The 20,345-nt window shown below is 39.5% G+C and overlaps 2 protein-coding genes across 12 annotated transcripts in view; one reads left to right on the plus strand and one right to left on the minus strand.

Moving 5' to 3' along the window:
* GTF2H1 (general transcription factor IIH subunit 1) overlaps nucleotides 1–20,345 on the plus strand; it is a gene marked incomplete at its 5' end in the record, with an annotated part of 324,820 nt that overhangs the window by 267,022 nt on the left and 37,453 nt on the right. The gene's annotated exons all lie outside the window — the stretch shown is intronic.
* PTPN5 (protein tyrosine phosphatase non-receptor type 5) overlaps nucleotides 1–20,345 on the minus strand; it is a 66,931-nt gene that overhangs the window by 32,349 nt on the left and 14,237 nt on the right. For 7 of the 11 annotated variants that reach the window (XR_013841615.1, XM_079987317.1, XM_079987314.1 and 4 more), the window contains exon 2: nucleotides 12,124–12,248. The gene's annotated coding sequence lies outside the window, so the exon portion shown is untranslated. Of the gene's footprint in view, nucleotides 1–12,123; nucleotides 12,249–14,665; nucleotides 14,737–20,345 lie in introns of all 11 variants that reach the window. The other 4 variants (XM_079987312.1, XM_079987310.1, XM_079987311.1 and 1 more) reach the window with 1 other exon arrangement.

Raw genomic sequence — 20,345 nt, forward strand, 5'->3', positions numbered from 1 at the left:
TAAAAAGAAACTCTCTCGAGGGGTAACCCTCTAAGAAGGAACAACTCTTCTGAACATAAAAAAGAATCCATGAAAAAGGAAATTAGAAAATTTCTTCTGATATAAAATCCCCTCTAAGGAAATGAGGAATTATGAAACCCTGAGAGAAGAATTTGTTTGAAAAGTTGAGGTGGGGGAGATTATAAAATCATCTACTGAGGCAAAGTCCCTTTAAAATGAAGGCAGTAAATGTTTCCTGTAAAGGTAATACAAGACAAATGAAGGAAGGGTTTCTATTCCATCAGCTGCTGAATGGCATGCAGAAATTCAACGAGTTTTCTCTAAAAAGGGAAACAGCAATAGAATAAGCTTCTCTTTCAGGGGGAAAACCTGCATAAGCCCATCAGATCCATAGTTTCATCTCTTTCAAGTGGCTTCAATTTTGGCTCCCTGTTCTGGAGCTCATTCTCAAGATAAAACAGAAGAAGTAAGAGAAGAGGGCACAGAGCTGTCTGTATAGCATACTGAAATGACATTTCCATTCTTCCATTAGCAATATAACAATCGCTACCATTGTGTAACCATATCATCTTTATTAATCACCTAAAGATAAATTTTGTAACATCCCAGAATCTTTTACAGCAGGTATAGGGAAACGTCCCTCCAAATGTGGCTGACCTAAAATTCCCATCATTCCTGACCATTTGCCATGCTGGCTGCCACCAGTGAGAGTCCTTACCCCCCTCCCCAGCACACAAAACAGAAAAGCACAATGTGGAACCTGTTGCAAGCAGCTGGAGAAGGAAGAGAAAATTAGCAAGAAGCATGAAGGTTTTTAGGTGTGTGCTCTTTGGATCCCTGAAAATTCTGAGTGGGAGTCCTAAGTTTGCAATATAAGAGAAATATAATATTAGAGAAATGACCTAGCTTTCTAAAAGAGGCTGAATGCACACAATAATCTTGCCACAAACAAATTGTGCTAAATTGTACTAGAGGTGATATGCTTATCTGAGTTGTTTGCTATAAACAAAGGTCACCGATGAGGAAGGAAAAGACAAGGACACCAGGAGCACCACAATTCAAACCACTGTATGATTTTGTTCCAAGGTTAATGGGAGAAAGGGGTCACAGTTTGAAAACTGAGCTGGCTGCCCCTTCCTAGAGCAAGATCCCATCTTTTGCAGCACAGAACCTCTCCACATCCAGCTGAGGCCGACAGGTCACAAAACCAGCATTAACAGTGAGAAAATGTAGCTTATTCCAATGAACCTGTCGTCATTTTGTAGTTCTTCTTTTATGGTACATATTATCAGTTCATTCAAGATGTTTCATTATTTATAACAAAACAAAAAAAAATGAAGGGGGAAAAGGTAACAAAATCTAAGAGGTTTTGGATGTTTTGAAGAAAAGAAAAAAGATAATCATTTTGGGTGGTGCAAAACTATCAGGGAAAAAATAAGAAATACCAATGATCTAAGCATGACCTAGTTGGTAGAGTCTTGGGCCTCCATGGAATTGATGAAAAAAAGAATTGTAGTTCTTTGAGGAGAGAAGTGGACAAGCATGCCAAAAAAAAATATGTAACTAAGAAAAAGAAACTGAATTGTATAGCTTGGGTGCCAGGAAAATGGCTGTAGCTGGTTCCCTAATGAACAAGCAAAGAGGTTAGCTTGGGGCTTACAATCTTATTGCTCCTTCCACATGAACCACTGTTTTCTTCATTATTGTTGAAAGTGGAACACATGAATATGGAATTTGAATCTCATCCATTCACAATGCACGGACCCAAGTTTCTCATTGTGGTTGTGAATTCAGCTGTTAAAAGCTTGAACGAGGTGGTGTTACTTGATTTGTCAATTTGCAACCTGTCATTAATGAATTCATAATGCACTATGTGTGAGCTTACAAATCAGTCTTATGCAACCTGTACAAAGTATAGCTTATGGTTGGGCTGCTTGCACTTACCATTTAAAAGAAGAAGAAATAAATAAAGCCAAGGAGTCCTCCTTATTAAAGTTCTCAAAGGGGAATTTTAGTTCAAGCATTAGTCAAAGAAACAAATGTTTAAACTGACTGAACAACCCTGCAAAGTACTCCACACATGTTTAGACTATGGACACAGGTTTGTTTTGGTCTTTTTTCTCTTATGGGCTTCTTTGGCAATAGATACATCATTTCAAACCCCAACTAGACCTTTTGAAAAACTGACTTTCCTTTAAAAAAAAAAAGTATGGAATATGATGTCAGAAATATGAGCTTCTGAAATATGATGTCAGAAATATGAGCACAGAAGAATATTAGGTTTCATTATAGTACAAATGGTTAGCATTTGCTATCTTTCAGTTGGGACTTCCTTCAAGGATGCCTTTTTGGCTTTCCTAGCAGCCCCCATTTCTCTTTTGGACAGCTAACAATGGCCAATTATTGCCAAACAATGAATATTTTTTTTGTTTTTCTTTTTCTGCAATAGCTAAAACAAATGTGTGTGGTTGTTATGCAGCATTCAGTGTTTTTCAGTACTTAGAGGCAATTTGGTGATGGACTTCTGAGCTTTGTTTTTAAAAACAAAAGAAAAACCCAGCAATGAAAGGTTGTCAGTTCAGCTGCTCTTACCACATCAGTTGCCTAGCCTCTCAACCCTGAAAATGCAAAGCCACACAAAAGCTCTGTAATCCTCCAGCTAAAATAAAAACTACATCTGTAAGCATTCAAGTACCCACTTCATGCAGATTGAGTAAAGCTGAAACAAGGATAATAAAGTAGGAGGTAGATTAAAGATAAAAACCTTAACACAAGAGCCGAATTCTGATGCCAAAACAGGACGGCAAAACTAAAATGCAAGGACCTTCTAGAAAAAATGTGATTTGTTTAGCTGTTGACAGATTGGGCCTGTGGTTACAGTTTGGGTTATAGAACTTAATTTAGGGTCATCCACTGACAGCAGAATGTAGCTTCAAAAGCTCACTCCTTGGTATAGTTACCAGATGCACTCTAGAGCAGAGTCATAGCAACCAGACCACAAAGAACAATGGGAAGATTGTAATATTTTTCTGGAGCTTGCCAACATAAGTATGAAGGACTGCACAGGTTGGGATTTGAACTTTTTTAGAAGAAAAAAGTGTCCCGTATGCAACTCTTCTCTGTGTATGTGCAACGGTGTGAAAAGAGGTGTGATTATTTATTCATCTTAACTGTTTAAATTGTATTGTTTATGGATAAATTTTGATGTATTGTTTTTGATGTGGGCCAATGGCCGTAATAAATCAAACTAACTAACTATTTATTCATCATTACTGAAACCAGGTGGTTGGTTTGCAGTACTGCAGAGTGCAGTTAAAATCATGTAGCCATTCCTATTCTGAAAACAGAAGTTTATAAAGCAGTTCGTGAACTTCTTAAATACCCATTACAATGAAGCTTTCACTTCAAATTTATGTATCATCAGCACATCATTGCTTTTCAGTAAAGTATATTTATGATCCTAACAGGATTATACATTGATTTGCTACTCCTTCCCCCTGGGAGGCGGGATTATGATTATCATAATCAAAAGGTCCTCATATAGGTTTCTGGTTCTTGGGGTCTTACGGCATTTTAATGGATAATTAATCTATTCTCCCACTCTCCACCCTTGCTCATAGCCTTCTTTCACTAATCCTTTCTGGGACAATTTATCCATCACTGCCACTGTTCACCTGGAGGTCTTGTCTGATATCCTCCAACCCAATCCAGCTTTCAAATTCTGATGCAAAAAAATGCCTTCTCATGAGTCACTGCAACAACTCCTGCTGACTCCATAGTCTATACTTGTACAGTGGTGCCCCGCAAGACGAACGCCTCGCAAGACGGAAAACCCGCTAGACGAAAGGGTTTTCCGTTTTGGAGGCGCTTTGCTAAATGAATTTCTCTATGGGGTTGCTTCGCAAGACGAAAAAATCTTGCGAGTTCCCGCGGGTTTTTTTCGCTCCCCCCCCCTTCCTAAGCCGCTAAGCTGCTTATCAGCTATTCCGCTGATAAGCCGCTTAACAGCTGATCGCTAAAAGCCGCTAGACCGCTAATAGCGCTAATCCGCTAAGCTGTCAATGGGCTTGCTTCGCAAGATGAAAAAACCGCTAGACGAAGAGAATCGCGGAACGGATTCTTTTCGTCTTGCGAGGCACCACTGTATCTTGCTTAAAACATCACAACTTTGGAAGAGCTCCTGATTATATTTTCTCCTTGCTCCATTTTCTTGTGCAATCTAATGCTTTACATAATATTATGGCCTTCTTATACGACTAGCAATATATGTGAATTTTTTAGGTGGCATCTGTAGAAGTGAAAAACCTTTCATTCTTTGGAAATGTAGCTAAGCCAAGATTGTTCACATGCCTTCATTCTTTCCCTAGTCTATGACAAAACCACTTCCAAGCTAGGGAGGAGGTGGGGTTGCAGGAGGAAGGAAGCGCCATCACCTTCCCCCAAAACAAAGGGTAAGCCGGAAAAAGATTCCGGGAGGCGTGGCCTTGTCCTGAGCCTAGGGAGGTGTGGGCCCTTGGCATGCCCCCAAGCCATAACTCCGGGGGCGGCTCCTAGCTGACGTGCCTCAGCAGGACTCCTCCTGCTGGTGGTTAACCCTCACCGGTCTTCAAGCAACTGGGCTGAAGCCAGTTAATTGTTAGGACCAATGCCTAAGCCAATACCGCTCAATTCTTGTAATCAATAAAGTTGTGGCCTAATTTGACCCATTAACTCGAATTCTTGTGTCTCGTGTCTTTATTTCCAAGGGGGGAGGCGGGAACTCGCCACGCAACATCTACTCTCTCAATAGCACATTGGATCAAACCATTAGATTTCATTTAAACCATTTACAGAAGACGGGAGGATGCAATATGCTTGATGGCTATAGGTATATGCCTTTGGTTTTCAAAGGCTTGGTTAATTATTCTTATTTTTAGGTACCTCCAATTATACCATTCCTGCCATGTAGTTCACTTCAAATGCAGCCTCATATATATTTAATGGGTACATGGTTGCTTCGGCTCTCTGCTTCCATATTAAGATCACTAGGATCATGCTATAAAATAGACAGTGATTTTTAAACTAACTTTGATATCTAAACATGCAAAAGTACAATTTTAAATAGTCTAGAACTGGAAGGTAGTTAATTTAGAGCAGGTTTCTCCAAGAGAAATGTTTTCAAGGAAGTTGAACATTTTGTACTTAAAATGTTTTGTCAGCTGAGACTCCCCTCTTGCTCATGGAGTAAGTTCCCTTGCTAAGACGTTCTAAATTTATAGCCCTGAGTAACTTTCCCCAGCTGCTGATGCAGCTAATTAGATTAGATTGCCATGCTAGGTTTGTATCTATGCAGCAGCCCATAGCTGCTTCCTCATTGGTGATCACTTGTAGCTGAGTAAGATTGTCTTCCATGAACATGGTCTTAACAGTAAGTCCGTGGCTGTGGAGGCCAATTCTGGATCCACACGTCCTTCCACAGTGGGGACATAGGTTTCTGGGCAGGAGTTGATCATGGTGAGGGTTTGTCCTCTAACACGTTTCTCCCTTTTGTCCTGAGCTCGAGCATCTTCAAAGTCCGTGACACCTTTGGTAAAGGCTGTTCTCCAATTGGAGCACTCACAGGCCAGTGGTTCCCAGTTGTCGGTGTTTATACTACATTTTTAAATACTTGCCTTGAACCTCTTTTGTTGTCCACCAACATTACGCTTTCCATTTTTAAGTTTGGAATAGAGTAGTTGCTTTGGAAGATGATAATCAGGCATCCAAACAACATGACCAGTCCAATGAAGCTGATGTTGAAGAATCATTGCTCTGACACTGGTGATCATTGCTTCTTCCAGTACACCGGCATTAGTTCGCTTGTCTTCCCAAGTGACATGTGAAATTTTTGGAGACACCGTTGATGGAGTCTTTCGAGGAGTTGGAGATGCTGTTTATAAGTGGTCCATGTTTCACAAGCATACAGTAAGTTGGTAGTACAATAGCTTTGTGAACAAGCATTTTTGTTTCCCTGCTAACGCCCTAGTCCTCAAACACTTTGCGTTCAGTTGGGAGAAAGCTGCATTCACAGAGCTCATGCGATGGTGGATTTCGGCATCAGTGTCGGCCCTTGTGGAAAGATAACTGCCCAGGTAGGACAAGTGATCGACCCTTTCCAACATTACATAGGCTTTCCCTAGCATAGCAATGGTGGGCCCTGGTGTCTTCCAGAAACTGCAGCATCCAATCACCTGAACCGACACTCACATCAAGGCTGATCCAACTCACAACTCTTCTGTGGAATGCCCAGCTTTTCTACAGTGGATCATGCCCAAAGCTCTCACCAGAAGCATGAAATAAATAAGGGACAGTGCGCTTCATGTTGGCATGCCTGAATTCTTGTTCTCTGTAGAACCTTGTGGACTTTGCCATAGCAGTCATTTGATTTCAAAATCTGCAGGGTGTATGGCTTCTGTGACTGATGGAAGAAAACGGGTGCAACACTTATGCCAACACGACTGCCTACTGACTCTTTTTAAAAAAATAATGATTGAATGTTCTCTTAACAAGCTCTCCAGTTCATGTAGGTAGGAGATCTTATTGTTGCAAACAGGACAATAGAATTCAGAGAAAGCCATTGATTAATTGTAGGTAGAACACTGGACAAAAGCTTGAAGGTCATGCTGTGTTTATGTTGCTGAAACAAACAACAACAGAGTGTGGATAATGCATTTAACTTAATTAATTGTTTCCCTCCTCTGCAGTACTGCAGCATTTCTTTGTATTTCAAAATAAAAGAAGAGAGCAATTTAATTTTAAAATGTAAATAGCTTTGGCCTTTGAAAATGTAGTTGATGTTAATAGGGACAAATCTATAGCAGTACTTCTCGTATTCTGTTATTCCTAATCCTAAACAAGCTTTGCTTCTCTGCTGCTGTATAGGTTGTTTGTCAACCTCTTTTCTAAGCATCTTTCCAATGTGAATGGATCACCACCACAATCCAAGGAAAGGGATTAACATACACAAACAGCATTGTATATAACTTTTTAATGATGAGCGATATGCAGGTAAGGATGCAGTTCATCTGCATCATGTTGTTTTGAATGGGATGTATGTTCCAGTGTGAAGTCTAAATTATGTCCCCTTCCATTCCCCCTCCCAAAGCTAGTGTCCGTACCTTGCTTTACAAGTGTCTTGAGCCGGGTTGTGGCTTACATTTCTTCAAAGCTGAGTACATTTTACATTGCAGGGTAGGATTTTAAAAGATACATGTGTATAACTATCAGTTATTTCATTACCTAGGGGTATGTTATTTGATTTTATTCTATATGTTAATGTATTACATTCTTTTTCTTCCCTCCCCTTTCTAAAACTTCACTGGAGGCCTCCATAATAAGAATTACTCAAGAACACATATTTTTCCATTGCCTCGGCAAAATGATCCACATTTTAATTGTATTTGTACATAAAGGTAAAGGGTAAAGGGACCCCTGACCATTAGGTCCAGTTATGACCGACTCTGGGGTTGTGGCGCTTATCTCACTTTATTGGCCGAGGGAGCCGGTGTTTGTCCGCAGACAGCTTCTGGGTCATGTGGCCAGCATGACTAAGCTGCTTATGGCGAACCAGAACAGCACACGGAAACGCTGTTTACCTTCCCGCCGGAGCGGTACCTATTTATCTACTTGTACTTTGACGTGCTTTCAAACTGCTAGGTTGGCAGGAGCAGGGACCGAGCGACGGGAGCTCACCCCGTCGCAGGGATTCGAACCGCTGACCTTCTGATCAGCAGGTCCTAGGCTCTGCGCGTCCCTTTGTATTTGTACATTTGTACATACTTGGCTATATATTCCGTTTTTTTAAGGACAGTGCAAATGATGACTGCAACTGTGATATCACTTGCAAAATTAAAATGCCAAGTGATTTCAATTAGACAAAAGGTACCCCCACAAATGTAAGTAGAACATTGCTAGATCAGGCCAAAAACTCATCTAGTGCAGCATTCTTTTCTCATAATAGCCAATCAGATGCCCAAGGAAAGCAGGATCTGAGTGCAGCACCACTCTCCACCGCTTGTGATTCTCAGCAATGGGATTTAGAGCCATAATCCCTCTGACAGGGGAGGCAGAACATAGCCACTATGGCTAGGAACCACTGATATTATTCTCCATGACAATTTTCCTGTAACATATCACTGGGTTTTGTAATTGCCTTCAGCATCCTGCATCACATTCCTTAGCAAGTGTTCCCCAGGGGCAGTGTTACAGGATTTAGTTTTCATTAGAAGAGAATACACTGGAGATTTATGGTGTCTTCATAACATTTTTTTTTTTTTTAATAATTTTTATTAACTGGCCAATCACATCAAATTAAATCACATCATATAAATTCTGAATTACAAAGCCAAATTTTTAAATTTTGTTGGGGGAACCCATACTTCAAGATCCAAAGGGGAATTCAGATCATCTTCTTATTACTGCGTTAATGTCCAAATCAGTCCCAATCAGTCCAAACAAAGTTCATAATTCTATCCAGTCTTATCTTGGTGTTGCCACATCATATCTTGTTCGTATAATTTCTCTTTTTCCTTTACGATCTCTTCTGTTAGTCTCCTTAAGCCGATAGCAAGTGTAATAATCCTGTGTGGATTTCCCGTTCCTCCACTAAGTCCAGATGGTTTCCATATATCTCCTTCGTAGATAACATCACTTTTTCCATCGTAAATTTTGGCATTTGTCGCTCTTAAGTCCCACCGAGGAGTTGATTCACGATATGTAAACAACTCTATTTCTCTCTTTCTCCTCCCAGACCCAAGAGCTCCCACAATGCCTCACAAAATGGCGAACGGCATTTTTTCCTGACTGCGTCACTCCAAAACTCTTAGCTTTCCAGCTTCATCTTGAAACATTGCTTTGGATCGAAAGTTTATCTCCACACAGCCTTAAATCCACAGCTTAAGTCCTTAATTTCTGACTCATTAGGGGAGGGGGATTCTTGTTAAGTCGCATAAAAAGGTAGAGGCAGGTTTTTCCCCCCCTCCCCCCTCAGTCATTACCGTATCTTGACGTTCTTCTCGTATTTTATTGTTGTCTTGTTATCAGAGATCTCTTCTGTCAGCAGTATTTACTCCCCTTTTTCCTTGATGTATGTGCAATTAATCATGTCCAAATTATTTCTTTTAAAGATCATTGCAACCAGCGGCGCAAATCGGGGACGGCGTCGAGGAGTGCCGAAAATCCCACAGGAGGGCTTTGTGCCTAGTGCCCCCACCCCCACAAATACGGGGGTGGTATAGGGCACAGCAGGCAAGGGCCGTCCCCCCCATAATCCTGGGGGGGTTAAGGAGGCTAATTACCCCCACCATAGCCTCCAAATTACCTCGTGTGGGTCGGAGAGATGTTATTGTCAGCCATCTTCCGATGCGCCACCTAGTGCCCCCCCCCCGTCTTCATAACATTTTGCTTATTTGTGAATATAAAAATACAGCCTATTGGAAGGAAGGAAAACCGCTGAACCTGCATCAGGTCTCCAAAGAGAGAGAAACTACACCCCAAGGATGCTAGATTCAGCAACTCCAACTAGAACTTTTCAGTTCTCTTGCCTGTATCCAAATGGGTAACTGCTTTTAGCTTTCTTCCTGTACTTTCACCAAGCTATGATGTGTGTAACACATCTTCCATCTCATGCCAGTTTTTAGCATAGGGTGCAAAATGTTTAGATAAAAGATTCTCTCCACCTACTCAGTATTTATGCAGTAATAGAGAAGGGCCATCACAACACATAAATCATTCTTATGAAAGCAGGTGAAGTTACTCCATTGACCAACCAATTCCCTCAACAGAAATTTATTTTGCCCTCATGACATTTTCCAATAACAGTATTTCCCTTACTGATTTCTCCCATAAGCTCACCGTACATTCGAATATAGACACACATTTAGGCTACAGGTCTAAAAATGGTTTAGTATCATACAATAAGCACATTTACAGATTTCTACACTAGGGTCAACCAACTGGTACTGCAGAAGGCTGATTTATGGGAGGAAAATGTTCTTCTGAGACAGGAAGGAAAATAGAGCAGATTCCAAGCTCAACAGAAACCAGTATATTGCAAAGCAAAATAAAAAAATGTTTCCACACAAAGAGATGGGTGTTAAATGTACTACCAGGCAACTTGAAAGAAATATAAGTGCTAAGCTAAACGCTAAGAATTTTCCTTTTCCAATAATTTTTATTAAATTTTCTACAATTATAACAAATACTGCAACAAACGTTGCACAACCAAAAAACAAACCGAAACAAAAATAAAAAATACATCTATAAAAAACAACAACAAATATACAACAAAAACAAACTTAATTATTTTAAAGTCCAACCCTATAAACATATTACTTGATGTCCTCTGAGTTTCCTTGTATCTGAATGTAACAGCTTTCCAATATCATTATTAATAACAATGTTCCAGTTATAATCAAATTTATTCACTTTTCTTAGTATTCTAAATCCCATTTATTTAAATAAATTCTAATTTAATCCTAGGCCTATTTGATACTTTCAAGTAATTTCTAATTTTTAATATTACAATAATTATTCAAATAGTCCTTAAATTTCCTCCAGTCTTCTTGGTATTCCTCTTCTTTCTGGTCGTGGATTCTTCCAGTAAGGTCAGCTAGCTCCATAAAGTCCATCATCTTCATCTGCCATTCTTCCACAGTTGGTAGTTCTTGCATTTTCCACTTCTTGGCTAGTAAAATTTGAGCGACAGTTGTGGCATACAAAAATAATTTACCATAATTCTTGGGCAATTCCAAACCCACATCACACTATCTGTTTTACAATGCAATCATTGTATCCCTGAAGGCATTAGTATAAGCATGAAACCATAATGTGGAGAGCTGCTGCAAAACAGCTGATTAAATGGGTATTGTAAACTAGGGATAGATTTACTCCCAGTTGACTCCTAACCCAAGCAGAAGCTGAGAACTGTCAGCAGATTTTATGAGAATCTATTCTTTTTGCTGAAGAGCTGATCCAGCATTGCATTTAGGTAAAAGCATAAGCTGTTTTCTCAGAATCTGATCTGAAAACAGTAGCTGAGAGTGTACCACTGCACTCAAGGGCTGCAATACTTCCATGTATTTATTTGGCACATAGCATCAGAGAGGAAGTACTCCTAACTTCTACTTACAGCTTGGCACTGGTTAGGAGGAAGATTAAATTCTGCCTCCAATGAGTTGACTGTAAGCAAAGACAGCTGTGTGTTGTGCATTATAGTTCTTGCTGATTTGTGGGTATCAAAGGCCATAAATACTTTACAGAAAAAACACATCTTCAGAAAAGGTAAGACTGTAGGTCTCCTAGATACTACTGTGATGCATAAGCCAAATCTGCTGTTTGGTGGATCATTGTCCACGAATCACCCAACCAAACCTTCTCCTGGCTACCTCAGCATCCTATCTCTTATTACTCCCACTCCTGTTTCCCTCAGGATGAGCCCAGGCAAGAAACACAAGTTCACATGGGTCTCTTCTCCCACATTTTAGAAAATTAAGTATCACTCTTGTCTTGGAATCTCCAAGTAGCTGGGCAGATTCTCTCCCAACTACTCTTCTGCTCTTGTGGTGTAATACTATAGTCTTTACTCAGGTATGCATAGATCTCTCATACCTGCAGACCACCCAGTCTTCCATAATCATCTGCTTTTAAAAGAAGTAGTTTACCCCTATGGATGGAAGTCAAAAATTCCCCAGTTGCTGAAAATATGCTGTCCATGGTGCTGAAATTTTGATCCACCGAGATAACCTTCTAGGTGTGAATATGGATACTGAACTCATAATATAGTATACTGTTGTTTTAGAGCTGCTTCCAGTAAACTTCCATCAACAATATTTTAACTTCTTCTTTAAGTTGTCTTTAGATTCCTTCTGCAGTTAGTATTTTTTAAAATTAATCTCTGCAGCCCAAAGTTTATATTCAAGAGCTTTAAAAGGGGCATGTTACTAGGAGTGGTTATTTGCAGAATGTCCAGGCTGTAAAGGATGCTTCTAACTTATGCACTGCAATGTTCTGAGAATATTTCTAGAACATTTTCACGATGGTGAAGTGGAAAAGTTCCCCCCCTTTTTTTCTTTTTTTTAAAGTCAAGATCCACAGTAATGCACTCACCATTTGTCAAGCAGCAAAAATTCTCAGTCACATGGTTACTTCTCCCAATGGTTCTTCTGGTACACTTCTGATACTTTCTCGGACAATTGATCTTGAATTTGCAAATGTTTTATGCTTTAAAAACCCTTTAGAAAGAAAGAAATGAAAAGGGGAAAAAATGAGACAACATTTAATACCATCAGTAGAACTATGGGTGGGGGGACTTAATTAATGCTGATTGTATTTCAGTTCATGGTGTAAACGTGTGTTCTAATACCAAGTGTTTTTAAGAAGGTTAAGGAAAATTATCACAATAATGTAAAACTGTATAAAGCATAAAGCTACTGCAGTGGATATGAGTGAGACAAATGTTGATAACTCAAACCAGAAAATATTGGCCTTTGGACCACGTTATTGGTGGACTATTTTATTTCAAAGGACCTGAAAGGGGAGAGTGGTCAGTGGGTGGCATCTAAAATTTATGCTCTTTTCCAAAGTGTAGTCTTTTATTTCTATGTCTCTTCCATATATTTTCCTCTGTAAGATTTCTTGAAAAGATAAGTCATTCTCTTGGTAGAAAACTGTAGCAAGGGTCTGTGGAAGAGAACATTCTTTGCATGAAGAAGATTCCAGTTTTAATAGTCAGAATCTCTAGACGGGACTAGGAAGCCACAGCTGTTTGTGCAGACATTGCTGAGCAGGAAGCAGAGCCACTTCCTATGCTCAAACCTTGTACATATCCAGTAAGAATCCCAAAATCTCTGGAATAAATACAAGACAACCCATTCAGGTTTCTCTTATAATCTATTTCCTGACAATGGGTTGTTAGAGATTTAGTTTTTCCTGCCTTTGATTTTTATCAGGGAAGATTATCTCATGCTACACTTTTGTTTAGCTTTCCACACATGGTAACTTAGAGCCAGAGCCAGAGCATCATAATGTTCAATTAAGCAAAGGGAGACTGCTCTGCTTTTAAACAGAGAGGTTGGGGAAAGAGGTTGGGATTTCAAGTTCTAAACCGAATTAATGAGGATAGAAAACAAGCCCTAATTAACAGCAGCAGTAGCAGACAACACAAAAACTATTGATGATTTCAGCCATTAGTCCAATGCATTGGAATAATTTTGCCCATATATGAAATCTAGCCAAATTTTGTTTTGGAAATCTGTGGATGTGCAAAATTCAGAATTTGATATTTAAATTAAAACACCATCTTTTTCTACTCCCTTCCGACTGTGGTTGGTCCCAGGCTTTTCCTGGCCTTATGGTCACTTCCCACTCCATTAGCAGACTTTGACCTTCAACACACAGGCACCTCTATCACATGATTTCTGTACACAGGGGAGTTACTTGGAATATATGTAGTGGTGGATAGGTACTGTGTCCTGCCTCCCACTCATGGGCTCTACTATTTACATAGTAGAGGTACTTACAGCACAACTTGTGTAGACCACTAAACATGCATTTGTATAACAAAGCACATAACAGAACAACAAATTATCTCCCTTGCATCGGGGAAAGAAGTTATACTCTGAGATCAAACAAGTAACTTTCTATGGATGCTCCTCTTATGCCTAGCTATTTTTAATAGTTTCATTATTATGCATTTGTTAGAAGTACTGCTGAAGTCAATAACATATACACTACATATACTTTATCAGTGAAAGAAAATTGAACACATGCTCAGAAGCCCAACTATTTGTCTTTAGAAGCAATTGTTCAACTAATAAGAAGCAACAATGTACAGTCCAGTCTTCAGCCTTGTATGTAGATATAAGCCAAATTAGCCCTGTGACTTCCGATAGATTCATCTGGACTAAATCTAAGGCCACCAGTTTAAAAATGATTTATTATCGAAATTGTTTTTCAAGCATGAATGAGCACCATTCTCCTCAAAATCTGATTTTTGAGAAAGGCATTAAGGGGCTAAAAGCATTCGGAAGCACCTATGGAGTGCTTTTTTGGCAACATAGCACATTCCCTGCCTACACTGATATTGTAGGAGCCCTGTTAGTCATCCAGTGTGCGTAGTTTATTGGCGTACTGCCCTTGCTGTATTCTTTGCTAAGGAAGACAATCATTTGTTTTATTTTTACTTTTCCTTTATGTAGAAGTCAGACAGCATTCTTTTCATCATCTGTCATTACAGAGGTGGCTGTCATAAGGCAATCCAAACAACATGGCAGCCGGGATGTTAAAAAGCAAAGGCCCAATTCAGGAATATGAGTAATCAGCCTCTATACTGTGCAGGACTTACTAAAGCTTGTTTCACAACTTACAAAATTCTCACATAAAAGTTACTTCTGTAAGGAATTACACAAATCCTGTGTGAAGATTATGTGTGATATTAGTTTCTATACCTGACATCACTTACACAGGATCGACATCATCATGTTACAATATATATGTGGGATTTCCCTTGAACCAACAAATAGAAACCTGTAGTAAACCTCTTAAGATCTTCTGCTGAATCACACAAGATCAAAGCTGACCTTCCTGTTACATATTTGGAGAACAGTTTCATGCTCCTTTTCTATGCAAATGGCAGATACTATAAACTTACCAAGCATTCAGTCACTCTATGTACAATTCCTGGATTTTCCCAGCTGAATCATCAGTTACTACTACCTTCTCCTAAAGCATGAAAGAAAGAAAAAGTGTGCTCTTCATGGAGTATGAATGAGAAATGCATTTGGGGAGTTATACGATCTTATACGATCCCTGCATCGAAACCTAACTCCAAGGGCCGGCCTAAAGCAATGCTTTGTGGTCTGTTTAAAGACACCCTAGAGTTTGAAGTCAAACAGTTAGAAAAAATTCTCTTCATTTGCACAAGCTCTACTTTTAACTTCCAAAAATGATATTTTGCTGCTTATAAATGTCAATATCCCTCCTTGCTACATCGAGTAATATCTCTGTTGAGAATTGGTCACAATGAAACTTTTACATTGAAAGTTTGATTGATAGATACCCAAACATCTCATTAATGATAGCCGACAATTTAATGCTAGGGTGAGTATGAAATTGGAATACCACCAATGGTGTCGCACATTCAATGAAAATAGGAAGACTCTCTAGAGATAAGGTTATAAATAGGGAAGGTATATGCTTGCTTGAGCTGTGTAATAATTTTAACTTACAAATTGTGAATGGTTCAATAGATGGTGATAAGAACAGGGAATTTACAACCCCCCCCCCCAACCAGGGTGTAGTGTCATCAACTATATGCTGGTCCTTTGTGACATTGTAAATCTGATAGTGAACTTTAGAATTGGGAAGTGCACAGAAAACAATCACCAACCATTGCTGATGTGTATAAATTTAAGCTTTGATTTAGAAATAACTAATCGTAACAACACAATTTTTTGTCAACATTAGCAAATGGCCCAATTAAAATCGTCCCAGGAAATGATTCTAGCAGTGGGGCAAAAACTTAGTTGCTTTTAGGAACCTGGGGTCCAGGGTCCCTTTACCTTTACCTTTACTCTTTAATCTAAAGAACATCAATTCTTGTACTGACATTCTGCAAGTACGGTATATAGTGAAATCTTCAAAATGTTTGAAGAGCTTAACACTCCACCAAAAGTCAGGGTACTTAAAAGCAGAACTAGTCCCTGGTTCGACGATGAATGTTTCCTGAAACTGCTCTGCAGCATACTTGGTTCTGAAGACAGAAGCAAAAATCTAGAGAGGGCTCATCTTACTTGCCCCAGGGATCAACATAGCACACTTCAGAGACTTGTCCCTCACTTTTGCTGCAGTGGCTCCCCTGGCACGACTGCTAACCATTGCCTAAAACACATGGCCACTCCAACTATACAAAACTATCCACTGCAAATATGCTGCTCCATGAAAAATAGGGCAAGGCATGCTTTTATGTATCCTTTACAGAAAGATCAAATATTTCCGAAGTTCAAGTGTGACTAAATATATGAGGAAACCAGTTGCACTTTTGAAATATCTTGTACATGTAAGGACTTCAACTGCATTCAGAGTAAGTTTTGCACTAGAGGTTGTTTACTAATACTACATATGGACAAAGAAAAGCCATTTTATACATCAGAGCAACTCTACCAGGAATCCTTTCTCCACACTTCTTAACAAAAGAGGCAACAATTTTGGGGGGTAGGGGAACCTTTCACAGAAATGAAGGTGGGTAGATAGTGCCAATTGCATTTAAGAATCCAGTATCATGAAGTGAGAACTGTTAAGACTTTCAAGAAACAATCTTAAGCAGAGAAATGTATTACTATGTGCTCCGATTCATCCTAGGAGTCTCACACATGCATAATCTGCATGAATAATAAAACTTATCTACAGAATTAAACCCAATAATGTAGCTACCCTCAAATCATATAAGTGTTGATTTTATCCAAGTGCAAGAACTGGATCTCTATGGGACAGCAGTTCACTATGACCAGAGACAATATTCAAGACAGCATCTTTCAGAAAAGTGGTCACACCACCACATTGTTTTCTTGTAAAATTTAGCCTCCTGGTGGGCCTTCCAGAAGCATGCAGCTGGCCAATGTTAGGAAGAGACTGCTAGACTAGATGGACTCTTCACTTGATCCTGCAGGGCTGTTTATTCTTAAGTAGCCTATCATCCTGGCAAAAAATAAATAAATAAAAAGAAGACTCATCATCAAATGTGATTATGTATCAATTATTCCTTCAAAACACAATTTAAGGAAGCACTTGCAATCATTTTCTAATACAAAATGTAGACCAATTTCCAAGAAGTCCATTAATATAGATTCTTTCACAAAGAAGGCTCAGAACCAATCTAACAGCAATTTCCAACTGGCACACATTAAGGTGTGAGACAAGAAAGTGTGGGCTGAATCAGATGTTATGGAATTTTCTTCGCATTACCATCCCTGAGAACGTATTTGCTCATACAACCTAATGTGTGACCCAGTTCCTCCACAGATATAGAAATGGACTTGAGGAGATTTCTGAGACTCTGGCTGCACATTTTTTAAAAAAACATCACAATAACAGGAAATAGAGAATGCTGCAGCTACATCATTAGCATCACATATCATATTCACCATGCAAATGCTACCCAGGGAAAGGTTAGAATGTGGCCATGCAGCAGAGTGCTGAATGCTGTGATCAGGGAAAGAAGTCGGGAGGGTGAATCTGGGGATATTTCAAGCGACAGAGTACATCCCCTGGGGGTTCCCAAATCGTTCCCATGACATAATTAGTGTTGAAAAATGCATTCTGTTGTCTACAATAGGTTTAGTGCAAACCTGATTTCAGCAGGGGGCAGGACATCAGGGAAAGCCTCTTTGGGTGTATGTGCTGGTCATCCATGCATTATTAGACCCTGAGAAGAAATGCCCCATTCTGCTCAAGCACCTAGCTGTCTAGCTGAGCTAGCAATGGAGCAATTCCACATCACAGAAATGTAGTTTCATATCTTCTTCCAAGAGGGAACTGCTGAAGGACTTCTCTGTCATTTAAACATCTGGCTATATGTTGTAGAAGGATTGATACTTTCATTCATCTATTATACTACTCAGTCCATTAGCTACCTACCAATTACCTGCAAAATTATGAAGACCACAAATAAAAGAACCAGATATTAACTCTCAGTGATTCTTTATGAATATTTCACCTACAAACACAATATACAAACAATACAATCAACAAACACAAAGAGCTACTGACAGGTCTAATAATTTTGAAATCATATTATTATTATTATTATTATTATTACTACTACAACTACTACTACAGTTTGTAGCTACCTTGGATAATGGGATTCTGCTAATATGGGATCCTGCTACTCTTCCTGTAAAGGTTTCCTGTGGCAGCAGAGACAAAAAGGAGTCACAAATCTGAACACTTCCTTACTTGCCTACGGGTAGAATTGCTTTGACACATTAATGCAGACATAGTCAGATGCGTAAACTTTCTCAAGTACTTATTTATTAAGCTAGCTGATTTTAACACAGAAGTTCCAGCTTCATGATGATGATGATGATGATGACCATCCTACCCTACATTTGTATTCCACCATTCTTCCATCATGGAACCCAAGGTGACATATAGACCCAAGTCTGCTTAGTTTCAGCCAGGTGGTAGCCCAATGCGCCATCATGGGCACAAACAGGGTGGGGTGGGGGGGAGATGTCTCCATTATAAAGTCTCTCTTCCACATAGTATTTTTAAAAAATAGCTTGAATACAGTTGTACTTTGGTTGTCGAACGCCTTGCAACTTGAACATTTTGGCTCCTGAACGCTGCAAACCCGGAAGTGAGTGTTCTGGTTTGCAAACGTTCTTTGGAACCCGAATGTCTGACGCTGCTTCTGTGGCTTCTGATTGGCTGCAGGAAGCTCCTGCAGCCAATCAGAAGCTGCACCTTGGTTTTTGAATGTTTTCGGAAGTCTAACGGACTTCCAGAACGGATTCCGTTTGAGAACCAAGGTACGACTGTATTCAATAGTGCATCATCTTATCCTTCAGCTGGGGTTATATATATACTGTATCTCACTGTGCTTATTGCTATCCAAAACACCATTATAGTCTAACAAAACTCAGCATACCAGTATCAAACACAATAACAGATGAAATTGGCTACACATACTTCATCAGCTTCTGCACTCACAAACTCTCTTTTATTTCATATCTGATGCTAGCTTGTACCACTGGGAGGCAGTAATGGTTTCATAAAAGGCAACATGAAAATCGGCATTGATAAAGATTATGGAAAAAGATTTCCATTCATTCTCTCTCTTAACCCAGAGCATAACTCTGAGGACATAAAAGATTCCAAATGTACTTCAGCACATAATGGGATATGGTGTTGCTCCACAGCAGTCGACTTCAAGAGGCATACTGCATTTAAACCTGGAGGGTGCATATGTAACCAATGGCCACTAATTACGGTGGCCACATGCATCCCTTAGTGTCAATCATTAGCCAAAGAGTTTGCCTGTCTGGTCAGGGTTTGTTTGTTTTTTCAACTATGAAAAGATACTGAATTCCAACAGAAGGGGCAGGATTCAACTAACCTATCCTGTCAGGACAAGGATTTCTACCTGTGCAACAGGTCTTTCCTCCCTTCTCCTCCTGTGCCCCAAATCTGTCCCTGGGGGGGTCGGAGTAACCCCTATAACATATTTAGGGGGTACACAGGGGGAGAATGTTTTGTTGAATGAGCAGAAATTCTTGCACTGAGGAATGCTTACTTAGCACTATGTTGGATTCAAACCAAGAATTCAAGAGGGCTTGTCTTACAAACCTGGCAGATGGTCGACCAAAATCAGCAACCTCTGTGGTCCACCAAAATCAGGATAACAACACTATCTGTTTTTAAGATGTTTGATGTCTTGTGTTAGTTACTGTATGGAAGAGAGCTTAATAGGCTAAAAAAAATATTGATATCCATTGTGTACTTAAATTAGGGTGTGGGGCAGGAACCTACATTTATATAACTCAACTATCAATCAACCCATATGACTTCAATCACCTAGAAAACATACTTCAAAAGGATATGATTCACACCAGAAGTAGCTTACTATTTAATAGAGGGTGGGTTTTTTACCTGGCAAGTCGTGACTGTGGTTTCTTTTTTTGGGTGGGGGCTAATGTTTTCCAGTTTAAAGTCAGCTTCTATTTTTAAAAATTCATTAACACACACCATATTACACTAGACTCACAGATACTCAAGACAGTAAATGCAAATATCCGTTGGCATCTTTATGATCTTTTTTGCAATCGTTTCTGCCACCATACTATCCCAATCCAGACTGCCCATAGTTTGCATTGTTGATACAGTATGCAATTTCAGAATACATGGGCATCTTCATTTATTATTTCAGTGAAAGGAGCTGTACAAAGGAATACACAAACAAGTGGGCTCTGTTCATTGAAAAGCGAAACCTCTTTGGTGGAGGGAACCTAGTATGTGCATTAGAGCTTCCATAACCTTTTAAAAATAACTTGTACTCAGCTGTTTTCAAAAGTAAGACTGACCACTTGGAATATAATAAAAATATATTAGTAGGGGAACAGTTCTGCACAAAGGGCAAAATTCAGTCATGAGCAAGTACTGATAGAAATTATGGAATGGGATCTAGTCACAACAAAAGAGTCAATTGTTTATTTTTATTTACCGTATTTTTCGCACCATTGGACGCACTTTTTTACTCTTAAAAAGTATGGGGAAATGTCTGTGCGTCCTATGGAGCGAATGTGTGGTCCCTGGAGCCAAATTGCCCGAGTGCG

This window comes from Podarcis cretensis (assembly GCF_951804945.1).
Source record: "Podarcis cretensis genome assembly, chromosome: 1".
In the NCBI taxonomy this organism is placed as follows: domain Eukaryota; kingdom Metazoa; phylum Chordata; class Lepidosauria; order Squamata; family Lacertidae; genus Podarcis; species Podarcis cretensis.